Here is an 11,842-nt window from a genome sequence, read left to right as displayed (position 1 = left end):
GACTTTTGACACCCCCAATGTAAATTGACTTTCCTTCTCCTTTAAGCTGTAGGATTCAGACAAATAGTGTTTGTGATATATGACTCAGTGTTCTCCCTCTCCCCACATAGGGCACATAATATGATTGTTCAGAGCTTTATCTAAAGCTACACAGGCAGGCTACGAGGCAGAGCCCCAGTGTTGCTAAGCAATTTCATCTCCTTTCTAAAGTCCTGCCTGCCATAGGGACGTGTCTAGGTTCAATGACGCTGCCGCGCCTGATAACGTTGAGAGGATTATTTTAAAACATTATACTAATTAAACTGGCATGGAGAAGAAAATGCAGCATTAATAATTTAATTTGCTATTAACATGCATGATCATCGCTTCCTGTTATGACATCCCTGATATGCTTTGATATTTAAAAAAAAAGCAAACATTTTATACAAATTTAATGCTGAGCCTACATGACCCACTTCAGTTTGGCATCATGGTGCATAGGTAATGGAGCATAGGTAATATATTGTCAACTCTCTGCATATATATATATATATATATATATATATATATATATATATATATACAGTATATATATTCTAGTAGTGAATATACAGGGGAATGTAATAAAAGTCGCAAAGAGCAAAACAATTCGCACCAATAAGACTAAAAATCCACATCTCGCAATGTAATATTGTTCCTTAAACTGTTATTGCATTGCGAATTTTAATTGCGCATTGCGAATTTTAATTGCGCACTCATAAGAAGTGCTTGAAGGTGTCGTAATCTTTTGGAGCAAACATAACGACTTTTTCAGTAAGAAGTTTTATTACATTGACTGCGCATTGGTGCAAACTATAAAATTCGCAAACGGTCTTTCACTGTCGGAAGTGGTCGCTAAACAGTTTCCGGCCTCGCAAAAGCTATATTAAATTCGCACAAAGCAAAATTTGTTCGCGCAAAGGCATAACTTTTCGCATTGCGAATAGTTTTTCCGTTAGCGATTTTTATTACATTCCCCCGAAAGTGTTTTATTGGTAACACAGCATTGTATCGGACGTTTCAGTCCCACCTGGGGATGCACCCTTGAGAAAGGTCCCAAGGTGGGACCGAAACGTTGGATACAATGTTGTGTTACCAATAAAACACTTTATTCACTACTACAATGAGTGTGCTGATCCATTCCTACTGCATATTATATTAATATTGATTGGGCACCTCTATTCCACATGAGATCGAGTGTGGACACCCATAACATTCTATAGATATATATATATAGATATAGATATATACACACACGGATGGTGCTCAGACATGTATAGTTTGTTATAATTACCAACATTTATAATAGGCCTGCTGCAAAAAAATTCCTGACTTTTTCCAGTTACTTCCCATTTTCTATCCTAATTGAAGTGTAAAGTTTCATTTTTCACCTTCTTATGACTTTCTAAAGCAGCTCTGGGATGGGAAGCCATTTCTTATCCTTGTCCCTGATGAGCAGAATCTCTTGGTTTCATTAGGCACACAAGGCAACTGTTAGAATTGATACAATAGTTGCTAATATTCCAGAGATGCTGCTGAGAAATGTATCAACTAATGTATCTGCATCTGAATTACTGAGCTGCCAGACTCAAACACCAGAGAGAAGAAAATTAAACTTACATTTTTGGAAAAACTGTAAAAAATAAAAAATGGAAAGCATCTGAAAAAGGTTTTTATTTATACCGGTGAACAATTTGAAAACAACTGAACTGAACAAAAATTAATTGTTTGAAAAGTGAGCAACCCCTGCAGCTGCAGCTGGGTATGTGCTAGAGTCATGATTCACCTGCACAAATGTGTGATCAGGCTTCCTTAAAGGAGAAGGAAAGGTTGCATTTACTTGGGGTTGCCAAAAGTTAGGTACCCACAAGTGTACATACCTGTACTTACCTCACACCCGGGCAGGTGTTCCTCTCAGCAGAAAACTGCACTGGTCTGGGGGTTCTTCCAGCGAGCACCACGGAGCAATCAGCTTCCTTTTCCAAATTTCCCAGAGCAGACGCATGTGCAGTTGAACGTAATAGCCGACTTCTTTGTTAAAGTTCAGCTTTTCGCAGTGGCGTAACTAGATATTACTGGGCCCCACAGCAAATTATTTTTCAGGCCCCCAAAATTTTTAGCAGTTGACTTGTTTTACCAATATTTATTGAAACTGTATATGAATTAGGGCCTTGTGGGTCCCCTATACCTCCTGGGCACCCCTGCAGGCGCAGGGTCTGCTTCCTCTATAGTTACGCCCCTGGCTTTTCGCTCTGCTGTGAATGCACTCCCATGCAAAGAAAGAAGAAGCGGTAAGCCGATCGTTCCGCGGTGCTCGCAGGAATCCTGGACCATTGCAGTTTTCTGCTGATAGGAGTACTGGCCCAGGGTGACTGGTAATTATATACAATCACTTGGGGGTGCCTAACTTTTGGCAACCCCAAGTAAATGCAGCCTTTCTTCTCCGTTAAAACACAGGGATCCAGCAAAACCTGATCACACATTTGTGCAGGTGAATCTTGTCTCTAGCACATACCCAGCTGAAGCTTTTACTACAAGCAAGCCACAATATTTCACATGAGAAAAAAACATGGATTCAAACTCCAAAACCTGAAATGAAACAGGCAGGGTTATACCATCTCAGTCGATACTTGCTGGATGCACCTTTGGAAGCAATTATAGCGCTGATTGTTGGAATAATGCTCTCCTAACTGTGCACACATAGATTTTTAAATAATAGGCCATTTTTTTTCTGTACAAAACTGCTCATGTTCCTTGGGGAGCATTGATGAATAACACAATCTTCGAGTCAAGCCACAGATTTTCTTTGGATTTAGGTCATCCCATTGTACTCCTTCCCGATACATGCACAAAAAAAACACAGTTGACAATCAGATAGAGTAGACAAATAGAAGGTCAAGATAAACCACAAGAAAAACGCCTCTTTTAGAGCTAAAATAAGTTTGTTTGTGTTGTAAACATAAACATATCATAATTATATATATAAAAATAGGAAATGGCACTGCACAATTTTAAGCAACTGGTATATATATGTATGTATATATATTTGGCCCAGCATCCACTGCCATCGAAGACTGGCTTACAGTGCAAACATTTGGTTATGTATGTATATATATATATATATATATATATATATATATATATATATATATATATATATATATATATATATATATATATAAAAATCGAATGAAAGCTGTTGCCCAACAGGGTCTTGCAAAAAAAGTAATTATTTATTATTGCACAGATCGACGTTTCGACCCTCACTGGGGCCTTTGTCAAGGCCCCAGTGAGGGTCGAAACGTCGATCTGTGCAATAATAAATAATTACTTTTTTTGCAAGACCCTGTTGTGCAACAGCTTTCATTCGATTTTATACATATATCCTGTTAGCACCAGGGCAACAAACCCAGATAAGTGAGTGCAGGAGGCGTTCTACAATTTTTATGTATATATATATATATATATACAGTATACAGGTAAGGGACATGTTATCCAGATTGCTCGGGACCTGGGGTTTTCTGGATAATGGATATTTCAGTAATTTGGATCTTCATGCCTCAACTCATGCCATACTAGAAAATCATGTAAACATTAAGAGGCACATTTACTATTGGTCGAATATCGAGGGTTAATTAACCCTCGATATTTGGCCGTCGAAGTAAAATCCTTCGACTTCGAATATCGAAGTCGAAGGATTTACCGCATTTAGTACGATCGAACGATCGAAGGAAAAAACGATTAAATCCTTCGAAACGAACGATTCGAAGGATTTTAATCCATCGATCAAACAATTTTCCTTCGATCCCAAATTGGTAGGAAAGCCTATGGGGACCTTCCCCATAGGCTAACATTGGTGCTAGGTTTTAGGTGGCGAAGTAGGTGGTCGAAGTTTTTTTTAAAGAGACAGTACTGCAACTATCGAATGGTCGAATAGTCAAACGATTTTTAGTTCGAATCGATCAATTCGAAGTCATAGTCCAAGGTCGAAGTAGCCAATTCGATGGTCAAAGTAGCCAAAAAAAAAACCTTTGAAATTCTAAGTATTTTTTATTCTGTTCCTTCACTCGAGCTAAGTAAATGTGCCCCTAAATAAACCCAATAGGCTGGTTTGTTTTCAATAAGGATTAATTATATCTTGGTTTCGATCAAGTACAAGCTACTATTTTATTATTACCGAGAAAAAGGAAATCATTTAAAAAACATTTTGATTATTTGGATAAGATAGAGTCTATGGGAGATGGCCTATCTGAAATTCGGAGCTTTCTGAATAGTGGGTTTCCAGATAATCGCTCCCATATATATATATATATATATATATATATATATATATATATATATATATATATATATATATATATATATATATATATATATATATATATATATCATAACCAAATGTTTGCACTCTTTGATTGCAATGCTGCAGGTGCTGGGCCAAATCATATTCTATAACGTTCAAAAGGACCCGCACTCCAATATCAGTGAACCATCACATTTTATTAATCATTCTTGTGTATCCAAAGTTTCAGCCCACATTAGGGCCTTTATCAAGGTGTTGATAAGATATGCTGGAATGACAAATATACATGAACTCTGCCATGGATTATCAAATGCCGGCCATAATTATGTCTAGAGTATGTCTCCATCACCAGCAGGGTGAATCTTAATCTCTGCTCTATTACCTCATATATATGCTCATACTTTACTTTTGTGCAGAAAATATCAAATTCTTTGTGCCAGTATTGCTCATAAGGTCACTGGGCCCAATAAGATTACACCTCGGGGGTTATTTATCAGAATCCAAATGTTTTTTTCAGATTCAAAACTTGAATTTTTAACGGGGAAAAAAACTTGAATTTTTTGAGATTTATAGTAGGCCAATGTAGCAAAAAGTCTGAATATGAAAATCCACCATCTCAGACCTGTTGAGGTCTTGTATACGTCAATGGAAGAGGTGCCTATCTAAATGTTCCTGGTCTGCGCTGGATTTAGCCAGAGAATGCTACTTTTTCTGGATTTTTGGCCAAAAACTTGAAAATTTTGAGCAATTCTGAAAAAAAGCCTGAAAAATTCAAGCAATTCTGGTACAGCCAGAAAAATTAGATCGATCCGGGTTTTGCTCGATTTTATCAAGTTTTTCTGTTGTCCGCTTAAATCGAGTTCTTTAATTAATAAATAAGCTAAAAGCCAGCATGGGAGTTTGGTCTGTAGTTATGCACGATGCTGTGTGATTTCTAAGACTTCTAATATACTGTATTAATACAGGTATGAGACCCATTATATGGAAACCCATCTAGAAAAGCTTCAAAGTACAAGAAAGTTATCTCCCATGGATTCCATTTTAATCACATAATTCTTTTCTTTATAATGAGAAAACAATACCTTGTACTGGATCCCATATATAATTTAATCCGTATTGGACGCAAAACAATCCTATTGTTTGTAGTAGACTTAATGTATGGAGATCCATATTCCAAAAAAGGGAAACATCTCTTATCCGGAAAACCTCAGGTCATGAGCATTAAGGTATGGAGATCCATATTCCAAAAAAGGGAAACATCTCTTATCCGGAAAACCTCAGGTCATGAGCATTAAGGTATGGAGATCCATATTCCAAAAAAGGGAAACATCTCTTATCCGGAAAACCTCAGGTCATGAGCATTCTGGTTAAGAGGTCCCATACCTTTATAAGATTAAGACCATTAAGCCCTATTATATTTTTAAGATACGGATGATCAGTCGCATTCAGGCAGGAATACAGTTGGCCAAGCTGTGGATAAGCTGCGGGAATAACACGATTTGACATAAAACATACCTATGTCAGACTGTTTGAGAGCATACAGTACATCAAAATGATCAATGAGCAAAAACGTGGAAAACGGCCTTTTATGCCCTTTAAGTCTTGCCTCAGGCATTTTATGAAAGATTGTCAAGATGGAAGCTTAGATGAAATCAAACATTCTCATAGAAATTGTGGCAGATGCCTTCCCTTAGCAAAGATATACTGTATCAGCAAGTACAGATAGTTCAAGAATCGGCTAAATTTCAATTAAATACTGTTGTTTTAATATTTTCCCTTTTTATTCTTTTTTTTAGATAGATTTGTTTACAGACACATTTACGTATTTCAAAAGAGGAGTACAGTGATGTTTATCTGCCTAGTCTTTCATTTAAAGGTGAAATTACTTAGGGGCACATTTACTAAGCTCGAGTGAAGGATTCGAACTGAAAAAACTTTGAATTCCAAAGATTTTTTTTGGGTACTTCGACCATCGAATAGGCTTCGACTTTGAATCGGACGATTCGAACTAAAAATCGTTTGACTATTAGACCATTCAATATTTGAAGTACTGTCTCTTTAAGAAAAACTTCGACTACCTACTATGGCACTTTAAACCTACCGAGCACCAATGTTAGTTTATGGGGACCTTCCCCATAAGCTTTCGAAGCTTTTTTTGATCAAAGGAAAATCGTTCGATTGATGGATTAAAATCCTTCGAACGCATTTTCCTTCGATCGTTCAATGGAAGTATTTGCGGTAAATCCTTCGAGTTCGATATTCAAAGTCGAGGGATTTTACTTCGATGGTCGAATATTGAGGGTTAATTAACCCTCGATATTTGACCCTTAGTAAATGGGCCTCCCCGAGATTGGAATGTAAAGGGTAAATTCCTTCTTCAACAAAGTTTCTCCAAAGGTTTCTGGACTAGAATTCCAAGTCTAGTCCAACATATCAGGCCTAAAGCAAAAACAAGAACAAAAATACAAAGAGGAAAATGTTTTCTAAATTCTCTTCTAAGATTTGAAAATGGGTTTGGGGGTGATTGAAAAAGCTTACCCAAGCTTCACAAAACAAATTCTAACAATTGCCCAGATAGCAGCTGATTGGCTCGATTAGAGCACCCGATCTATCCCGAAAAAGAAACTGTACATTAATGAAAATAATGTCAATTGCTGTATCAAATGTTAAGGCATAGAAACCCATTCATTAAGCCTCAATCCATGTGCAAACCAACAAATCATAATAAATAGATCATTGACATACCTCCATGGATACAGTTAAAGAAATAGATTTATTCAATTGCAGTTATCGGATCTGTTATATAGAAACCCATTATTCAGAAAGCTCCAAATTACGGGAAGGCCATCTCTCATTGACTTCATATGATTTATAGAAATGATTTCCTTTTTCTCTGTAATAATAAAACAGCACCTTGTACTTAATCCCAACTAAAAAATCTTTTTTTGGAGGTAAAACTATCCTGTTGGGTTCAATTAATGTTTAAATTATTTTTTAGTAGCCTTAAAGGACCAGTCAAATTTGTTAGTATACATAAAAAAAACCCCACCAAGACGAATTAAACTTTAAAATCGCAAAGCCTTTGTTAAGAAATAATTTACCGAAACTCTGCTTGCGCTCCTCTTCAAAAAGCGTTTGGGCGATCCATCGTACGGCGCTCGATTTCTCCTCCCTACCTTTCTTTTAGGAGATAGCCAGGGAGGAGAAATCGAGTGCCGCACAATGGATCTTCGCTGTGTCGCCTTTACTGAAGAGGAGCGCAAGCGGAGTTTTGGTAAGTTATTTCTTAATAAAGACTTTGCGATTTTAAAGTTTAATTTGTCTTTTTTTTAATTTGTTTAATTTGTCCTTTAAGGCAAGGAGATCCAAATTATAGAAAGATCTCTTATTTGGAAAACCCCAGGTCCCGAGCATTCTGGATGACAGGTTCCATACCTGTATATATTATTACATAACCATATAACAATATATATATAGATATATATATAGATATATCCAATTGCTGGCTATAACAATAGATGTCCCTCAAATTCCACCCCTCAAATAAATGACATATAGAGCTTTGGGATGGGATTGTTATGCAAAAGAAAACTTAGAAGACGAAGAGTAAGGTTCATCACTAAAAGTATATCTTCAGAGCATTCATTTTATCTGCTAAATTATGATTTGCTGTTTGATTACCAGCTTGTTTTTATGTTGATTTAAATCAAAAAACGCCTGACATATCATTTAACGACATTGGAATATGCATGCAGCCTGATTGCCCCAAAACCAGAATGATCTTGATTTTTACTTTTTTGCATTTGAAACATAGTTGTAAAATGAACACATACAGTCTGAGTTGGTATCAATTAATACTTTTACTATGAGCAAAGTGCTGGTTTATGAGGTCAAGAAAAATAAATTGGGGGGTTTTGAGTTTATGCCATATTAACAATGAACTCACATTTAATTCTGATTCTTCAATCTTATCCTTAGGGGCCTACTTTTTAAAATTAGAGATTGCACTTTTTTTCTGCAATTTGAGAAAATCATGGGGGGAAATGCTATTTTCTTTATGATTTTAATTTTTCAAACTCAAAATGTTGAAAATCTCCAAATTCTAAATTTTGAATAAGGAAATACGACAGCTAAATCTAGAGTGTCATGGGAGGTGTATTTTTAAACTTTAAAGGGATTTTGCTTTTATTTTTCAAAACATAGTTAATATTGCACTGAAATATGTTTTTTTTTAATATGATTTTTGATTAATATGATTTTTTTTAATACTTAATTTTGAAATCTGAGATGGAGCTAGACATGTTGTCAGATTCCCAGGTGCTCCCAGTCGTGTGACTTGTGCTCTGATAAACTTCAGTCTCTCTTTACTGATACGCTGCAAAGTGATGTGATATAACCCCCTCCCTTCTCCCCACTAGCAGCACATCAACAGAACAATAGGAAGGTAACCAGATAACAGCTCCCTGACACAAGATAACAGCTCCTTGGTACATATGAGAACAGCACTCAATAGTAAAGATCCAAGTCCCACTGCGACTCCTTCAGTTACAGTAGGACAATAGCTTAGGGATCATCATAAATGATCAAAACAGCACAAGCCAATAATATCTGCCAGAAGGCAATACAGCAAGACTGATTAATAATCAGAATAGGCAGACTGAATTGGGTCCTGTGTTGTCATGCAATCTAATGTGGATTTTATAGTTTTTGTATTGTTTAATACAAACTTTCTCCAACTCTGCAGAACCAGTGGCTGCAGCAAAATAATCCTCCAAATAGAATCCCAGTTTATCTGTTTAAATCTGGCTTCAAGATCGTTGTCCCTGCAGCTGGAGTTGGAAACAGTAAAAGGGATGTAAAGGCAAAAATAAAATCCAATACAAATCTCTACACAGTCACCGACTGCTCTACAGGGAAACAAACAAAGCTGCTTGAGTTCTGCATGTCTGGGAAGTAAGATGGGGGCTCCCTCTGCTGTTCATAAGTATGATTGTTTCCCTGCAGAGCAGTTAGGGGTCGTCTGACAATTTCTATCCACAGCAGTAAATGAAGCGAGAATTTCACTGCATACAGTCAGGTTTCTTATAAAAATGGACACATTTTTTAATTAAAGTACATTGGAGATAGGTTTCTTTATAATTACACAAAGTCAAAATGGGATTTTAATTTTTTGCCTTTACATGCCCTTTAAAGATAAAAAGCAAATAATTGTTTAAAATGTGAATTATTTTATTAAAATGGTATCTATGGGAGATGGCCTTTCCATGATTTGAACCTGTACCTTGATAAAGCAAGATACCTTTATTTCAATTATTTGTTTTACTATTAGAAATAATCACATTCATAAACACGTATTTTCTGATAACTGTAGCCCTTTAATAACCCATCAGACAGACCTACAACTTTTACACCAAAAGTAGGATTTTCTACACTGGTAGATGGATATTTTTCACAGTTTAATAAGATGCCCACTAGTATTGTTTCTATATAAAAGTGATAGAAATGTTAGGATGGGTCCTTTGATGTTTGGAGCCTTTGCAGCAATGCCATGTTCTTAAGAACAGCTTCGTGAATTTATTCGCCGGCGGAAAAACTCGGAAATTCGCCGTGAATACCGAGCCTGATGAATCTATTCGCCCATCACTACTTATTTGTCATCTTAGATACTTTTAGAAGCACAGCCTCACGACGAGTTAGTGATGAATGTTGGGGTTGATGGTTGATACTTTTTAAAAGTTCATCATGTAGGTCAATATGCGTGAGATTTGGGGTGAATTTCCATCCTTGATATTCTTTGAACTTTACCTGGCTTAAAACAAGCCTTGAACAAATGCTGGTCAAAAGAGTAGGGTTTCAACCTAAAGGTCTGGAAAATAATCACAAATTAATTAACAACAAGTATCTAAAATATACACTTTCTTTATAAAAGAGAAGAGCTACAGTAATCTGTACAGAGGTCAAACCATAGGGCCCATTTAGGTGCAAAAATAAGAGCTGTACTTTGTGCCCGTAATTTGACTTTTACACTTGCAGTTGATAATAAAGCCCTCATTATTTTTTTATAATGATTTAGGTCATGGACACCTAAATCCATTCCACCTCACAAGCAAGTCAATACAACAACATAGTTCAAATGAATGCAAATTGTAGCCATCTTGCTTATCTGTTATTGCATAGTCCCAGTGCTGTTCCAAGTCAGTGCCATTTCCCATACACGATTTCCTGATGGGGAAAGATGTTCCCAGTGATGGATATTTAAACTCCATTATTTCCTCAGCTATTACAGTGATGAAAACACGCTCTTTTGCAAAGAAAATTCTTACAAACCCTTGTGTCTTAAATATTTTGTTTTCTCAACATGAGTTTAATTGGGGAAGAAAATATTAAGCTGACAGCCGGGCATATGCACATGTTCCGAATTGCTGAAGTGTAACATCTTGAGGAACAGAGGGGCTAGAAACACATTGTTTTCTATTAAGATAATTAAAATAAAATGATAAACTAATCGACATCCCGAAGTTCTGCCTGGGAGAAAAGAATGCGGCAGTCAAAAAATGAAATTCTTTGCAAAGTGAACTCTGAGACGACTTGGAACTGTTTAATCATTGCTTTATTCAGCTTGCTATAGTACAACCGTAGAACATTTATTATTCAGCACTTTCTCCTCTAGAATTTGCATCAAAACCAATGCTGCAGCACATAGTTATTTATGAGTTTCTTCTTTGAGGTTAACTTCCATTCATTCAAGCATATAGCAGCTGGGGCTAACCCTTGGTATTCCTGCTGTTTCTGAAAACTGTTTCCAGAGCATTCTCAAACAGTCAACAGTTGTTGAAGGAGAATTGAGCTTAAAGTTTAGGGTACAGGTGTGGGACCGGTTATCCAGAATGCTCAGGACCTGTGGTTTTCCAAATAACAGATCTTTTCATAGCCTCTATCTTTATACCTTACGTCTACTAGACCACATACATTGCTTCCGATAAAGATTAATTATATCTCATTTGAGATCAAGTACAAGCTACTGTTCTACTGTATTATTACAGAGAAAAACAAAAACAATTTGGAGTCTATGGGAGATGACCTTCCTGTTATTTAGCTCGTTCTGGATAACAGGTTTCCGGACAATGGGTCCCATACCTGTAATATGTGACAATAATTTAGTATTCAGGTGGCAGGTTTCAGGGATTACCTCAGAGTCCATTAAAGTGATGACCATGCATGAACATTAAGAAGGTGTCTCTGTAGGTAACACTCAGTTTATCGGAAGCTCAGCACCTAAACATGGGGAAAAATAAGGCTGTCACTTTTCCAAATTATTACCTGAACGCCTTTTCCTTCTGAACAACTCGGTGCTCACTGGAAGGAGTGTCACCATCATCTCAATTGCAGTTTCAATCTTAAAACTCTAAAGACTCTGAGGCACTCAAGATCTAAAAAGAATTTCATTTTTATAGAGCAACATTTCAGAACAACATATATCCTTTCTTCCATGCTTGGAGGAAGGGACCCATGTTGTTCCAA

At 36.5% G+C, this 11,842-nt stretch overlaps 1 protein-coding gene across 1 annotated transcript in view; it reads left to right on the top strand.

The window, feature by feature from the left end:
- The window catches only part of adgra1.L (adhesion G protein-coupled receptor A1 L homeolog), a 137,331-nt gene that overhangs the window by 81,554 nt on the left and 43,935 nt on the right, over positions 1-11,842 (top strand). The window lies entirely within an intron of this gene.

Source organism: Xenopus laevis, chromosome 7L (assembly GCF_017654675.1).
Source record: "Xenopus laevis strain J_2021 chromosome 7L, Xenopus_laevis_v10.1, whole genome shotgun sequence".
NCBI lineage: Eukaryota > Metazoa > Chordata > Amphibia > Anura > Pipidae > Xenopus > Xenopus laevis.
The sequence above is the reverse complement of the archived record's forward strand: the minus strand, read 5'-3'. Positions and strand labels throughout refer to the sequence as shown.